Below are 15,096 nucleotides of genomic sequence, written 5' to 3' on the forward strand. Positions count from 1 at the left end.
TTCGACAGGAAAGCTCTAGAGGCCAAGGATCAGCAAGGAAACGTAATTATTACTAAAATTGAAGCGGGTACGATTAAATCTTTTCATTTCAATTTGGAAATATAAGATGAAGAGCTTAATACGAACTCAATCAGTTGGTTTAAATTAGGTCACAGTGTATTACAGTTAATAGCATTAAGATCACTAATACAGCTCCTCGAAAAACAAGTGAAGTGTTACAGGTCATCCAAGTAGACATATTCTACAACGATTTGATTATATTTATATGTTTTCTTGCAAACTCCAGTGGTATTTCTCAAGGTTTTTTAAGTGTCAACATATGGTTTCAATTTCTCTGAAATATACGGCGTAGCTTGTTCTGAGAGAAAATGCTGCCAAACAGGACTTGTAAATGTTTCTTGAGGTAAAACTTAACATCTCGTCCTTTCCTATAGGGCTCCTTGACTAACGCCTGCATAACCACCTCAGATGGAAAATCACACCATTACCCAAATGAGGTTTTCTCAGCTGAAAAGGGAAACAGGTTTCCCTTTCTTATGTACACTAATCTATCCTATAACCGAATTTTTGCCCATCAAAAGAAGATAAAAATACAGGCATGTTTAGCTACTTCATAATTGCCAGTTGTGATCAATTTCGTGACAATTCAAACTAAGGGGATCAGGCTGCCAACTTTAGTAAAACAGACTATTTTAGGTAGAAGACATCTTTAAATCACCCTTAAACTTCCCTGGTCTCCTGTTGCTCCAAACACAGAAAAAGGACATTTTTTTTAAGAAAGCTGCATTTGATTTCTAATAAAAATATTGCCAGAAATCGTGATAATGCTCTGTTTCCTGATGGAGCAAATATTTGTACTGAATTGTTTAACTTTAAGGTACATTTCAAATTCACTATTTGTGCATTTGCATAATACACATTCAAAAGTTTTCTGTTTCTCTTTTATGTGTGTGTGTATTTGTCTGTTTTTTAAAATAAAACTCTAGGATGTAAATTTAAAAATTCGGTTTGACATTTGTATGTTTTGTCTATATTATAACCCAAATCCAAGCAGTGTATGAATCCATTTTTATTCCTAATACTTTGTTGCAGACATTTTCTTATGTTATAAATTCTCAGGGAACATGGAGTTGGCTGGTTTCATTGGTTTTGTACAACACTGATCCCTAATACGTGTGTACCCACTGCTGATGAAGATGCAACACGGTTCATATATGGAAAATATTTTAAACTCCTGTTTTTATATTTAGGTAACAAGAAGACAAAATTGGTGAGCAAAGGAGGGGTTTTGTCTATGAAATTGTCTCCTAAGTTCCAAATGATTATCTTGAAGTCATAAACGATCCAGCCGTCCATTAAACCGTATCTCTCAGTTACTCACGATTTCCATGCTTGACCACCTTCACACTATTACTGTTTTGTCTCATACCAAAGGTGTTTATAAAATATGTATACAGAAACAGACTAAATAGAACGGGACAATGGTGTGCTTCACTAAGAACAGAGCACATTCGGGGCATTTCCCTCACCAACATTAGGAACGTGTTGTAGGAAGATTAAGACTCCAGTTACTTTTATTAGTTTCGTACTTGCTTTCTTTTGATTATAAAAAATAAAAGAGATTATGTGTAGGAAATTTTGAAAAACACAGGTAAGCGAAGACAGTGAAATTAAAACTTACCGAAGTCACTGCACAGAGATGTGTAACCACTTGTATGTGTTTCTGTCCCCTTTAAAAAAAAAAAAAAATAGGCCTATAACCTATAGAATTTCCTTCAAATATAGAGATGGATCAGAAGCATCTTTCTTCCCACTAAATACTTTTCAGCTTTGGGGTTTTGGTTTTTTGTTTTGTTTTGTTTTGTTTACAGTGTTATATTAAAGTAATTACAGCTATTACATCCCTGGAACACCCCAAATTATATTTACAAAAACTACTGGACTTTTAAGTTATTTCCTGTCTTTTAGTTACTTTCCTTGCTTTTAAAAACTCAAGAAAAGTATACTATTTATTGAATGTTTATACTATGTCTAACCAGTGTTTAGTGCCCTGCATGAGGTGGCAAACTATATTCTGTAGCCAGACCTAGCCCACTGCCTATTTTTTTAACTAAACTTTTATTGGGACAAAGCCACACCCATTGGTTTATATATTGTCTACGGTTGCTTTTCCACTACAATGACAGAGCTGAGTAGTTACAACAAACACCATTTGGCTACAAAGCCTAAACTATTTATGTGCTAACCTCTGACCAAGTCCATAGAATCTTCTATAATGATGGAAATGCTTTGTATCTGCCATTTCCAAAATGGTGGCCACATGCTATATGAGAGTACTGAGCTTTTGAGATGTGGCTGGTGTGACTGAGGACATGAATCTCTACTTTTTAATTTTGATTACTTTAAATTAAATTTAAACAGTCATATGTGACTAGTGGCGACTGTACTAGATAGAACAAATTTGAAAGTCCTGGTCTGAAATATCCCAAACCCATTCTCTTAATGCACGACTTCTGAGAAGGCTAAAGATTTAGTACCTCAAAATTTCGTAGCTAAATCTTGTGGCATTGTTATTACTTTAGCATTAAATTTTTGTTAATTTAGCAATATGTGACAAGTTATCAAAACTGTTCTTATTTTAACAATGAAAGTTACTTGGCTCACCTGGGTGGCTCAGTCGATTGAGCGTCCGACTCTTGATTTTGGCTCATGAACTCAGGGTCATGAGATAGAGCCCTGCTTCAGGCTCTATACTTGGCACAGAGTCGGCTTGAGATTCTCTCTCCCTCTCCCTCTACCCCTGAGCCCCCACCCCCTGCTCATGCTCTCTTTCTCTCTAAAATAAATAAATAAAATCTTCAAAAAAAACCAATAGAAGTTACCTAAAATAATCATATGACAGTTTGCACAGAAATAAAAACATTTTCCCCTGAGCAAAATCAGAAAGTTATATTTTGGAACACAAATAAAATGTTAACTTCTGTTGCTCCTGGTTAACCCTATTTAGTTATTTAATAGAATAACCAAGACACAAAGAGAAAGATCAGATCTCCAAATCCCCAAGTTTCTTGTGAAATAACAAAGCACAGGAATGGGAGAGACTATAACCATTCTCTTTATGAAACCATGGAAACCATTTTATAGGAAAAAAATTATTTTTAGATTCAGTTATTTATATGATCAAAAAGGGGTTTGTTTTGTGGGGGTTTTTTGTTGTTGCTGTTTCTTTCTTTTTCTCTTAGATTCAGTTAACTTGTCAGAAGAAAGTGGAAGCATGCAAGTAAATAGTTTTCTCTTCAGCAACTAGCCACATTATGACCCTAAGCATTTTTGCTTTCATAGCTCCCTTCTTCCATTGAATAAAGAAGTGGAGAAAGGAAGCAAGGGAATGCCTGGGGAGGGAGGGGGAGAGATGGAAAGAGAAGGAAGTAGAAATCATATTTTAAAAACTGCACTGGTGGGCGCCTGGGTGGCTCAGTCAGTTAAGCGTCTGCCTTCAGCTCCGGTCATGGTCCCAGGGTCCTGGGATCAAGTCCCGCATGGGGCTCCCTGCTCAGCAGAGAGCCTGCTTCTCCCTCTCCTCTTCACTATGCTCTCCTCTTCACTATGCTCTCTCTCTCCCTATCTCTGTCTCGCTCTCTCTCTCTCAAATAGGTAAATAAAATCTTCAAAAGAAATAAAAAATAAAACTGCATTGGTATGAAAATAAATGTTAGTACTATATATTAAAGCTTTTATTTGACCTTGAAGTACAGTGTTTTTTTTATTTTAAAATAATTTAAAACACTTTTGTGAGCTCCTCAACTTATTAGAGGTCCTGGTACCTTGTCTCCGATGCTTTCCATGAGCAATGGGTCGCATTAAGTATGAATGGCCTTTTGGTGGCTGGATTTTAGAAGCAGTGCTACAGAGGGGCCTCTGGCCCCCCAAAGTCTTTCCTGTTATTAGTAACGGATTCCTCTGGGATAACATTTAATTTATTCTTTAAACGGAAAATATTTTAAAAGGTTAGATAACCATTGGAAATTAACAAAATTAGGATTCACAGTAATTAGTGCATAATTTTATGGTGTTGCTTCCAGAGAACAGTGATGGGGAGAAAGGCATTTGATGACGGTTGGGTTGAGGTGGACAAGAGTGGGGACTTTTAGGAACAGGTGCCTTTTTTTTTTTTTTGATAGAGAGAGGGAGAGTGCCAGAGAGAGACTGAGGTGGGAGGGGGGAATGGGGAGAGGAGCAGAGTGAGAGGGAGAGAGAAAAGCTCTAGCAGGCTCCATGCTCAGCGTGAATCCCTGGTTGAGGGGCTCAATCTCGTAACCCTGAGATCATCAAGAGTTGGTCACTCAACCGACTGTACCACCCAGGCGCCCCAGAAACAGGTGCTTTGATGAGCAAATCTACTGAGTATATGTGCTTCCCTCCACAACCAGAAGCACACATTTATAGCCCTTTTCGACACTTAAGAAGCAACTACTGCATTCTAAAGAAGCTGCACTATGCAGGCGTAGCCCACCCAGGTGCTGGAGCCGGGATGGAATTTGGGCTTGAATTCCGGTTCTCTCACTTCACAGCTGTGTGCCTTGGGCACATTTACCAAACCTTGTGGGGCCTGTGTTTTCATCTGTGAAATGGGGATTATGGCCCCTAGGGGCATTTGGCTGTCAAGAGGGGTCCATGAGGCAACTGATGAGGGCCCTTAGGAAAGTGTCTGGGACATGGATAGCACTGCCTACGTGTCGGCTCTTATGAATACAACGCTATCTAGCGGTAGATGGATGAACGCAAGGAGGTCTTGACCTTGAAGAGCTCACCTCCAAAGCATGGATGGGTCCATCTCATGTGCTGACTTCAGCTGAGAATTCTGAGGTTTTTGTTCAAGTTCGGAGAAAAAAAGTACCCTGTGTGCAGAAGACAGTATGATCGTACATATCACGCATTTTCATGCCTGTTCTAATAAGATGAAGGAAAAACAAAATCAACATTTTAATGAGTTATTTTTACAAGCTAATGATCTCCCTTAAAACATAAGTGCATGGCCTAGTGTAACTTAATACTCTTTCGTTCATAAGGTTTATGTACTTGAGTTACTTGAAGTGAACATTCAAGCAACAATTTGTTTCATTTTTGACATATTTTTCTTCCCCCCAAAAAACCACTGTGTTCTTTCATTTCACAAAAAGGAATAGAGAAATTGTAAAGAAGATGTTAAAAAAAAAACCACAACAATAATTAAGAAGTGATGATTGTATTTTGGAAGAAGGACCAGCTTTTGTTAGATGCATCTATTTCTTACTTGGCTCTCTAAAGTTCTGTTCATCACGTATTTCGCTGCAAAAAATACTTGGCTTTATAATGATTTGAAAGCCTGTTTCTGTTTGCTTCAATCTGCCACAAGCAAATGGAAGCAAACAAATGCTTTGTAAATGAAGAATGATCAAAATGGCCCAATACATCAGCCTAGCCAATAACAAATGTCCTCTCTGGATAGCCATTTACAAAATTACTGACAATGCAAATCATGACCAGAAAAACAAATCTATAAGGTACAATTCTTTTAACTGAAATTAATCATACATAAATCTGTAGAGTTAGCTGGCCTTGAATATATGCACATATACGCACATCTTTATCAATCTTCATGTACATCTCCGTATTTCATTTCCAAATAGGTAAACATCTGCTGGAACTGTATCCTTCTCAGTGTACTTGAGTTATAGCAAAGAGCTTGAGTTTAGGGTTTTGTTTTGTTTTTTTTAAATCCTCTTTCATTAAAAAAAAAAGGGAAATGGAAAATGTTTGCCACAAAATTAATATTTATATAAATGGATTTTCTCCATGTATAACTAAACAGTCAATTAAGTCATTTGAAACTTAAAATGTATTCTTGAACTCCAACAACTACATTCCCCATTCAAAATTTACAATTTGTAGCTAATTCATTAGCAATATTTCTCTTAGTTTAACAAAATAATGGAAACATAACATTTAGCTTACTCATAGAATTAGATTCTGATTTCCATTAAACGTATTTAATAATTTAAGAGTTATTTTGGAAAAAAATATGTGTTATATGGATTTTTCGAGATAAAGTTAACTAGATGTGGTCTTTGGAGCCTTAACTAGCAGAATATAGTTATAAATTATAAAATATGTCCCTTGTTTGATGTACGAGAACCAAAGTGTAGAAACACCTTCACAGACTGTCATACAAATAAGCTCTATTTAAAACTGTACTTCTGATTTTCTTCTGATTACTTTCTTCTGATTTTCTAGTTTGTAGATATCCCAAAAGAGCAGAGAAAAGCAGGGGACAGAATGTGTGTAATTTCAATCTGAGGTCAAATACTGTTAATATATAAGCATATTTATTTTTTAAGTCATTTACTCATTTTGATTTTACATAATCAACATTACACTGTATATAATTCCCATCGTGCTTTTATTTCCTTAACTCTGTAATATAAGCAATTTCTTATGTCATCTAAACCAACACATGAAAATGAGCTTTGAAAATTGGACTCTAATGGCCATCTATAATTCCGATGGTCTGTAACAGGAGTCAGCTGACTTTTTTCATAAAAGGCCAGATAGTCAAGATGTTTGGGGTTGGGAGCCAGTGGTCTTTTCCCCAACTACTCAGTTCTGCTCTTGCAAGTCAGAAGCAGAATGACTAAGGGCAAACAATTGGATGTGGCTGTGTTTCCAACACAATTTTATTTACGGTTACAGAATTTTCAATTTCACATAATAGGTACATGTCACAAAATATGATTCTTCTTTTTATGCTTTTCCTCAACCATTTAAAAATATAAAAACCACTCTTAACTCCTAGGCAAAAACAAACAGGAGGCCAGCTGAATCTAGCATGCGGACCTTAGTTTGATGATCCCTGGTCTAGAGCTCCTTTAACTTGCAGTATCTCTGAGTCTCTCCTAGGGCAGCTATGACTTTACCTATTTTGTTTCCACATCGGACTTTTTTATAATATTTGAGAAGAGTGCCAGGAGTTACTTGACTTTTAATGGAAGCATTTAACCAACTGGAACATTTTGTTGTAAGGGGCTTCTAGAATTAATTCTAAATGTGTCATGTCCCAGAGTCTAAATCCAAGCTGATGTGGAGGAGGAAACGTTTTCCTTAACCCTCTTAGGGTTGATTCCTGACTGGGTATGAAAATTAAACTGACAAAGACAGGTTAATAGTAGAAAAGCATACACATCTATTTCATGTAAGTTTTATGTGACCCGGAGCCTCTATAAGGAAATGAAGACCCCAAAAAACAGTAAGACCTGTGCATTTTAAATGCCAGGTGTGATGAGTGGACAGTTCTGGAAAAACAGGATAGGTTAAGGACTATGAGGTAATGGTAGTAAAACTGGGGAAAACTCAGTGAGGCCCATTTGTGAGGATTCTTCTTGAGATCCCCTTTTCTCAGAGACAAGGATGCTCCTTTCCTGCGGACAGAGGGTGGCTCTTTGCTCATGAGCGTTTTAGGACCTGCTTCAGGACAGAAAAGCAAGCGGGCAAGGAGATCAGAGCATCCTGCCTGCTTCTGCCATTTTTTCCAACACGTTCAACTTGAAATACTCAATAGGCCAAGATGCCATATCCTGGGGTAGCATATCCTGGACAATAGCCCTGATTTACGGACTTTTGAAAGAGTTTGCTTTCTTACCAGTAATCATAATTTGTTATTGTTCTCTCAAATGATTATTTTCAAAATGATGACGGGTGATAAAAAATAAGATATTCTGCCATTTGTGAGAAGCATTTCTTAAACTTGGGAAAAAGGAAAATACAGACTACTGTGGGAGAAAATCAACAAGGGCACCGTGAATAAGCCTTTCTTGCAAAACGTCAGGCCTGAGAGCATTCTAACGTGGGCAGGGAGGGCAGAATCTTCTGTAGGGCTTCAGCAGGTGGTGCCTTTCAGTGACAATTTTCTGGAATAGTTGGTCAAAGATGGTTCTAGAAGAAGGAGGAATTGTGCCTATGAACTAGCAGCCATTGTTTGGACAATATGGATTTTATTAAGAAGGGTGAGGAGAAAGAGCTAGGAGCTATTGTCTTGTGTCAGACGGGGAGAGGAGGAATGACTGGGACAGGGGGGACACACAGGACACACACTGCACTAATGACCTATTATGGGGTATTTAAATTAGAACTACACCTTTACACTAAGCCATTTGCTAGAGTCTGTATCACTTCTGTTTTTCTATTTCCACTATGGCAAAAACAGTATTATTGTGCTGGCTTAATTACTATAAGAAAGTTATTATTAAATTATCTATCGATTATATATAACAGGTGGATGGGGTGAATTCAGCTGCAATTGATCAGATCCCTGATGCAGAAATGGGTCATTAAGAATTCTCAAATAATGCCCGGGATAAGCAATATTCAATCAACTACTTATTTTCCCCAAAGCAATTAAATAACAATAACAATATTAGCTTTCCTAGAATGAATGATGACCGCTTGACAGGAACATTATCTGGCGATAGACCATGAGCTAGGATTTATAATCTTGATTTTAAAAATGAGGATGCCAAAATGTAGAGATTTTAAGCAACGCACATCACATAGTCAATGGAAGTGAGCATTTGAACTTGGGCAGTCTCGTCCCTCCTATATTCTTAACTATTAGGTCACAGAGATAAAATTCGATTATTCACCATGTGACTTAAAACTACTTACAGATCGTATCTGCAGAATTCATTCTCTGGCGAAATTTTATATCTAGAAAAGTAATCAGCAAACATTCATATGATAGTGACCGTGTCTCAGTGTATTTAAAGATTGCTTTAGTGATTTTACCAGGCAATTTCACTGGTCCATGCCATATGCCCCAAAGTGTGGCATTCAACCTTATTAGAAAATCTATCCTCAAGAGAAGATTCATAGGGAGAACCCACACTCACTGTTCTATTTCCTCCAGTATTAGGAGCCAAACTCTAACACGTTCTTTTAGATTTCCTAAAAGGAAGAGGGAAAAAATTACCCAGGAGCGTACATTGAGACAACACAATTTGCATATCTTAACAGCCTCCCATGGTGCCCTGCAAACGGAGAACAGTTGAAGGATATAGAGTTCCTTTTACACAGCATCGCCAGCGGAAATGACCACTGATGTTAATTTGAAACAGAATGAGACAGCTACACTGAGGTGCCTTGAGGAAGTATACAAAGAGAGCCTTCTCTTGTGCACGAGGTGCTGACAGTGTGGGTGAGTCCATCCTGTGCAGCTGATGGAAGAAATGGCACATCCTTAAATCTCAACACCTGGATAGGGCTTGGGAGATTTTGAAAGAAAGCTAGATGGACGGTTTCTCATAATGACAACAGCATCTGCAGCTGGCTCACTTAGAATCCGAGTTTAAAAAAAAAGAAAATCTTTTTTTAGAAAGGCTCATTTATCAATGCAAACAAAGCTAAGCTACTTAATAAATCCTTTCTAAGTCCCCATGTTGGGTAGACCTATGCATTATGGCTCTTTCTGGGGGCTCGGAAGTTCTTGGTGGTCATCAACCTGCTCTATAATCCCAAGTATAGTCCGTGAGAACAGAGGAGCATCAGTTCATACTTAAACCAGCTGAACAATCCGTGTAGAGTTGATTTTCTATTTGTTTTCCCCATTAAAAATATCATCTCCCCTCAATCCATATGGAAATCAAAATGGAATTCATTGGGAATTTTTTGGGTTAGCGTTTGATAAGACACGTTACCTGCCTACCTTTCCGTGACCATGACACCAATCTCAATCTGTTTGCTTTCCCAAATAATCAGTTTCAGTGTATCTATTAAACTGTCTCAAAGATGAGTCATTAATGCACTGGTGCAGGGAAAAAGAAAAATACTCTTCCTCAGTGAGGAGAGGCATCCTGGGGAGGCAACACAGGAGAGGAAACTCACGGCTTCAAGCATGATCTGGTTTTCTGTAACCTGCAGAGCACCGACAGAGAGCCTCTTAGTGCACAGAACTGACATGAGGTTAAACAGAATGAAAATGATATAAAACCATCATGTAAGTGTACAGTGCAAGGCCATTTATTACAAAATAATTTATTATTCAGGTTCAAATACACTGCCTTGGACACCACCCTGAAACCTTTTTAGAACAAAGTGAGATAAGAATAAATAATGAATAGAACATGGTTCCCTCTGGCTGTATCATGAATTCCTAGACTATATAATTTATGTACATTGAAAGACTAAAGAAAAAAAAAAAAACAGAAAATGTCTGGGTCTCACCCTGGAAGCCCTTCTAACTTGTTTTAGGATTAAGCGATATGCTTGTGGAATGAATAGTCATACTCAAAAAAAAAAAAAAAAATCTAACTAGAAAATGGAACGTCAATGTCAGAGGCAATGAAATTGTTCAGAGAGAAGGAGTATCTCGGAGACCTAGGAATCCTGGAAGACTTTGCGCCTCAAAGCAGGATGTAACTTGTGCTGACAAGGGACGAAGAAATACAGAATGGATCATAAAAAAAATCTTCATGACATAAGACTTCATAATCACGCCCTACGTGTTTGAGATAAAAGTACCAATTACATGCTTAGGATTTATTTGATTTTGTTTTGTTTCTACTGAAAAGCCACTCTTGTTTTTTTCCAGCTTCACTGAGAAATACAACTGACATGTAACATTGTGTAAGTTGAAGGTGTACAAGGCGTTGATCTGATACATGTATATGTTGCAAGATTATGATAACCCTGGGACGCCTGGGTGGCTCAGTCAGTTAAGCACCTGCCTTTGGCTCAAGTCATGATCCCAGGGTCCTGGGATCCAGTCCCGCATCAGGCTCCCTGCCTATCAGGGAGCCTGCTTCTCCCTCTCCCTCTGTGGCTCCCCCTGCTTGTGTTCTCTCTCTCTCTGTCAAATAAATAAAAATCTTAAAAAAAAAAAAAAAGTTATGATAACCCTGTTGTTAGCAAACACTCCCATCATTACCCTTCTTTTCTGAGATGATACCATTTAAGATCTACCCTCAAAAGGCCACTCTTAAACCATTTATGTATATGAACAAATTTAAGAGCTGGTGAAAATTCTACATGCTCAAATGTGAAAGGGAACACCAGCTCACAGCCAAGTGTCAGGTGCAGAGTGAGGCTTTGACTTTGACTGCCCTTTGCATACTACCAGCTTGGTGGGAAACTGTACCAGGTCCTCAAGAGTCTCCTGCTTTCTCGGAGATGCTCCACTAGCCCCTTCCATGTGTGGCACTGACATGCCTTCCTGGAGCCCAGTCAACATCTGCTCAGAGAGGAGAAGTCACAACCACAAATGAGCATCGCCAGATGATGTGGAAAATTCTTAGGATCTTTGTATAAACTAAGAGTTTAAATTTATCAATTAGGACCAAATAGTTCTGGGGGCTGAAATGGAAAAAAGATAATTAAAAGGTGAAAAGTGTTAGTAGGCTGCGAATTAGACAAATTATGCTGCCACATCTGTCCGGCTACAATTCAATCTTTGAATTACCATGGGGCAAAAAGTGAAGACATTACAGTTTAATTGCTTGGCTAAAAGAAAATGCCACAGCACGGGAAAATAAAACTTCACCAAATAAGGATCAGATTAAAACTGGGGGCTATCACCCACTGGTTCAGTGGCTCCTGTGAGCTCCGACAGCTTTGGAATTGCTTAGTTAGTAAGGTGACTGGAACATTGACCAGCAAATGACATAAATCCAGAATTAATTATAAAGGCTTACATAAGCAAAAAGAAAGGGGTTCCCTGGATCCAGGTTTATTGTGAGATGTCAGCATAATGAAATTTTAATCAGTTTGTTTATTTAAGGAAGAATTAATTGCATATCATATTGCAGAAAATATAGTGCAGTTGTAAAGATACCTGACTTCAGACTCTTATGTAAGTGGATCACTTGTATCTTAATTTTCTTAGACAATTTATATAGTTTTGGGGTTTTATCAGGCCTGTGCTCAGCTTGTCACATTGACTGAAATTAAGCAATGCTTCTGAGATCTTTCAAGGGGCCACTTTCATTTTTTTTAGGGAAATGCCCCGTCTTTCCCATCCCCACGCCTCCTGAAATGTCATTCTCCCATCTAATTTGGGGTAAGTTATTTATGGATTGTTTTTAATTTATGAAGTGGTGAGGGGTGCCATAGTTAGCTGGATGCCCCCGTGAAGTTCCACAGATCAGTGGTGAAGCCATCCATTTACCAATTGACTTTTAACCTTCTCTAGCTGACAAAACATGATTTATTTTCATGCAAAGAAAATGAGCTAAACCTTTGAATATAACTGGGTTTTTGTGTGCGACCTGAGTATATTGCCCTTGAAAGTCAACCATTTCTTAGAAATACAGAATGGATCAGAGCTAGTGCTTGCCACAGAAGAAACCAAAGGGCGTTGGTGTTCAAAGTCAGAATACCCATTTTTATTGTGCTTCATGCAGGTAATTTCCAGATCAGTTTCCAACTGTGGAATAATTGTCTTACATACATGTTATAGCCCACAATTGTGCTAAGATTTTCTTTGCTACCAAAATTTATTCCCCTCTGGAGTTTCTCTTGGAATTTAGTATAAGTAACAGTAAAATGGAAACAGGATAGAAGAATTTTGCTTCAGGAGAACGGAATTCTATATATGATATTGGTCATTACATAATTTATTATTTGAGTGAAGATTTATTGAAACCTCCAAATCCACCCACCATTGTACCAGATAGTGCTTTGTCAAGAGTCCAAGCCTGCATATTATTAGCATATTTCATGGAGTGCTCATAGATGCCAGGCACTGTTGTCAAGTGCTTTGTGGACTATTGTCTGTTCTCATGGTAACTTTAGGAGCTTGGCATTATTATTATCCAAATTATAAAGAGGGAGAAACTGAGGCTCAAACGGTCAAATAACACTCTGCTATTACAACTGCTAAGAAGTAGTATACTCTACTAATCATGTTTTTTATTTTCTCTGTTTTATGATGCTTTCCCGTCTTGGAAACTCAGAACCCCAGGAGGAAAGAGACAACCTGCTGGGTTAGCTAATTCCTAGAGCTAGCCATCAATTTGCCTGTGAGCACACCTTTGATATGCAAACCAACCAGTTCAGAGTTCAATCACCTTCTTTATCAAATTCTCACTTACCAAGCTATTGTTCTTTCTGCTTTCAATCACCCCAGGGCCAGGTTTGGAACAATTTGGGACCACCTCTTGCCAAAAGTTTTCAAACTATCCAATCCTAAACCTGTTCAGCTGCTTACCCTGCCTCACCCCTTCCTTCCGGCTAAAACCACAATCAAGGCTCTGGTTCCTGCTTTCCCTACACCGGATCTGCCTCCCGACTGACCTTGGTGCTTGTCCCTGTGGACCTGTAGGAGCCTAGGGGGCAGATTGCCCCCAAATGGGCCACTTTGTCATTAAAAAGCAATCAAAACCCAGCAGACAGGAAAAGCACTTAACTTGCCCCTCAACTGCCTAAAAGAATTTACATAGAAGACGGGCTCCAGGAACAGAGGTTATCACCATAGACAACTACATTAGGATGTGAGCTAGATAGGGCAGATAGGGAGGAAGCTAGAAAGGCCTGTTTGATCAGAGTTCTCTCTTTGTCCAATTGTTTCCAAGTGGCCCAGCAGACACTTGTGTACCAAACATTACTCTTTTTCATCTACCTGTAAATTGCATTCCTTCCTTTGGAAGTCCCAGACCCCTACCCCCTCCTCCTTAGTTCAGGATGACATACGTCCCTCATCCTGTCAGACTGTCTTTGGAATCCCCATGTCTGTGTGGATTCTCTGTATGCTATTGAATTTGATTTTCTTCTGTTAATCTGTCTCAGGTTAGTTGGCATTCTCGGTCTGGCTAGAAGGACCTTGAAGGGACAGAAAATTCTTGCTCCCCGACAGTCTATGTAGCATAGTGCCTGTTCCCTCCTCTGGGGAAGTGTGAGTAACAAACTATCTTTTCAGTGATAATGGTCTCCTGATCTGTTGGCCTCACCATACCTGAATAAGAACAAAATCCTAGGCACCTTATAAAACATGGGCCAAGGGTTGAGCCAAAGACCTTTGACTGCATAAATGCCCCCTGACCGCTTTCCAAACCCAAGGGTCATCTTCTTCTTCCTCTTTGCTTTTAATTTTAAAATAATTAAAGCTTTACAGGAAGCCACAGAGAAATGTACGGGAAGTTCTTCTGTGCCTTCCACCCAGCTCCACCAACGTCTATCTCTTGTGTTACAGAATTCAGTATCACAACTGAGAAACTGACATTGCTACAATCCACGGAACATATTTCAGACTTACCCACTCACGTGTATGTATGTGTAACTCTGTGTAAGTTTATCACGTGTCATCTCTCTAGCTACCACCACAATGGAGGTAACTCAGTTATAGCATCACTGCAAAGCTCTGTGTGATGACCCACTTATAGCCACACCTACCCTCCCCATCCCTAACCCCACATAACAACTAATCCAGTCTTCATCTCCATAACATGTTATTTCACAAACGTTGTATACATGGAATCATGTGGCATGTATCCTAAGATCAGTGTTTGGTTTTGTTTTTTTGCTCAGAATTATTTCGTTAAGGTTAATAAAAGTTCTTGCACTTACTCCTTTTTATTGCTCAGTAGGATTCAGTAGTATGGGTTTACCACAGTTTGTTTAGCCACTCATCCCCTGAAGGACATCTGGGGGTAGTTTCCAGAGTAAGGCTGCTATGAATAAAGCTATGATCGTTTATGTACAGGTTTCTATACGATACATCGATGGCTTCCAGTGAAACATACTTCCTGACATGCTCACCCTCGTGTTAGCCTCTCCCCTTGAATCTGGGCTGGCCCAGGGAATCATATTAACCAGGAGGAGGTGGCAGAAGTAACACTGGGCCAGTTCTGAGCCTAAGCCTTAGGAAGCTTTTGGAAGTTAACTACCCTGAGAACCCAGTCCTATAAGGAAACCCAAGCTAACCACACGGAGAGGCTTGGGGGGAGAGACTCATGAAATCCAGGCAGAAGTGTGAAGCAAGGCTAGTGGCCAACCCATACATCTGCCTTCCAGCAAACAATCATCATCAACCTTCCAGCCATGGGAGTTAGCCTGCTTGGGAGTATGGCCCTGAAC

General features: G+C 38.9%; 1 long non-coding RNA gene across 1 annotated transcript in view; it reads right to left on the reverse strand.

The window, feature by feature from the left end:
* The window catches only part of LOC123853823 (uncharacterized), a 92,156-nt gene that overhangs the window by 69,583 nt on the left and 7,477 nt on the right, over nt 1–15,096 (reverse strand). Inside the window, exons 2-3 of the long non-coding RNA XR_006793213.3 lie at nt 4,812–4,898; nt 1,682–1,730 (exon numbers count right to left, since the gene is read on the reverse strand). This is a non-coding gene — a long non-coding RNA (uncharacterized LOC123853823). The remainder of the gene's footprint in view (nt 1–1,681; nt 1,731–4,811; nt 4,899–15,096) is intronic.

This window comes from Mirounga angustirostris, unplaced genomic scaffold (genome assembly GCF_029215605.1).
Source record: "Mirounga angustirostris isolate CCGP_5_RB_7025 unplaced genomic scaffold, mMirAng1.0.hap1 SCAF_17, whole genome shotgun sequence".
Taxonomy (NCBI): Eukaryota; Metazoa; Chordata; class Mammalia; order Carnivora; family Phocidae; genus Mirounga; species Mirounga angustirostris.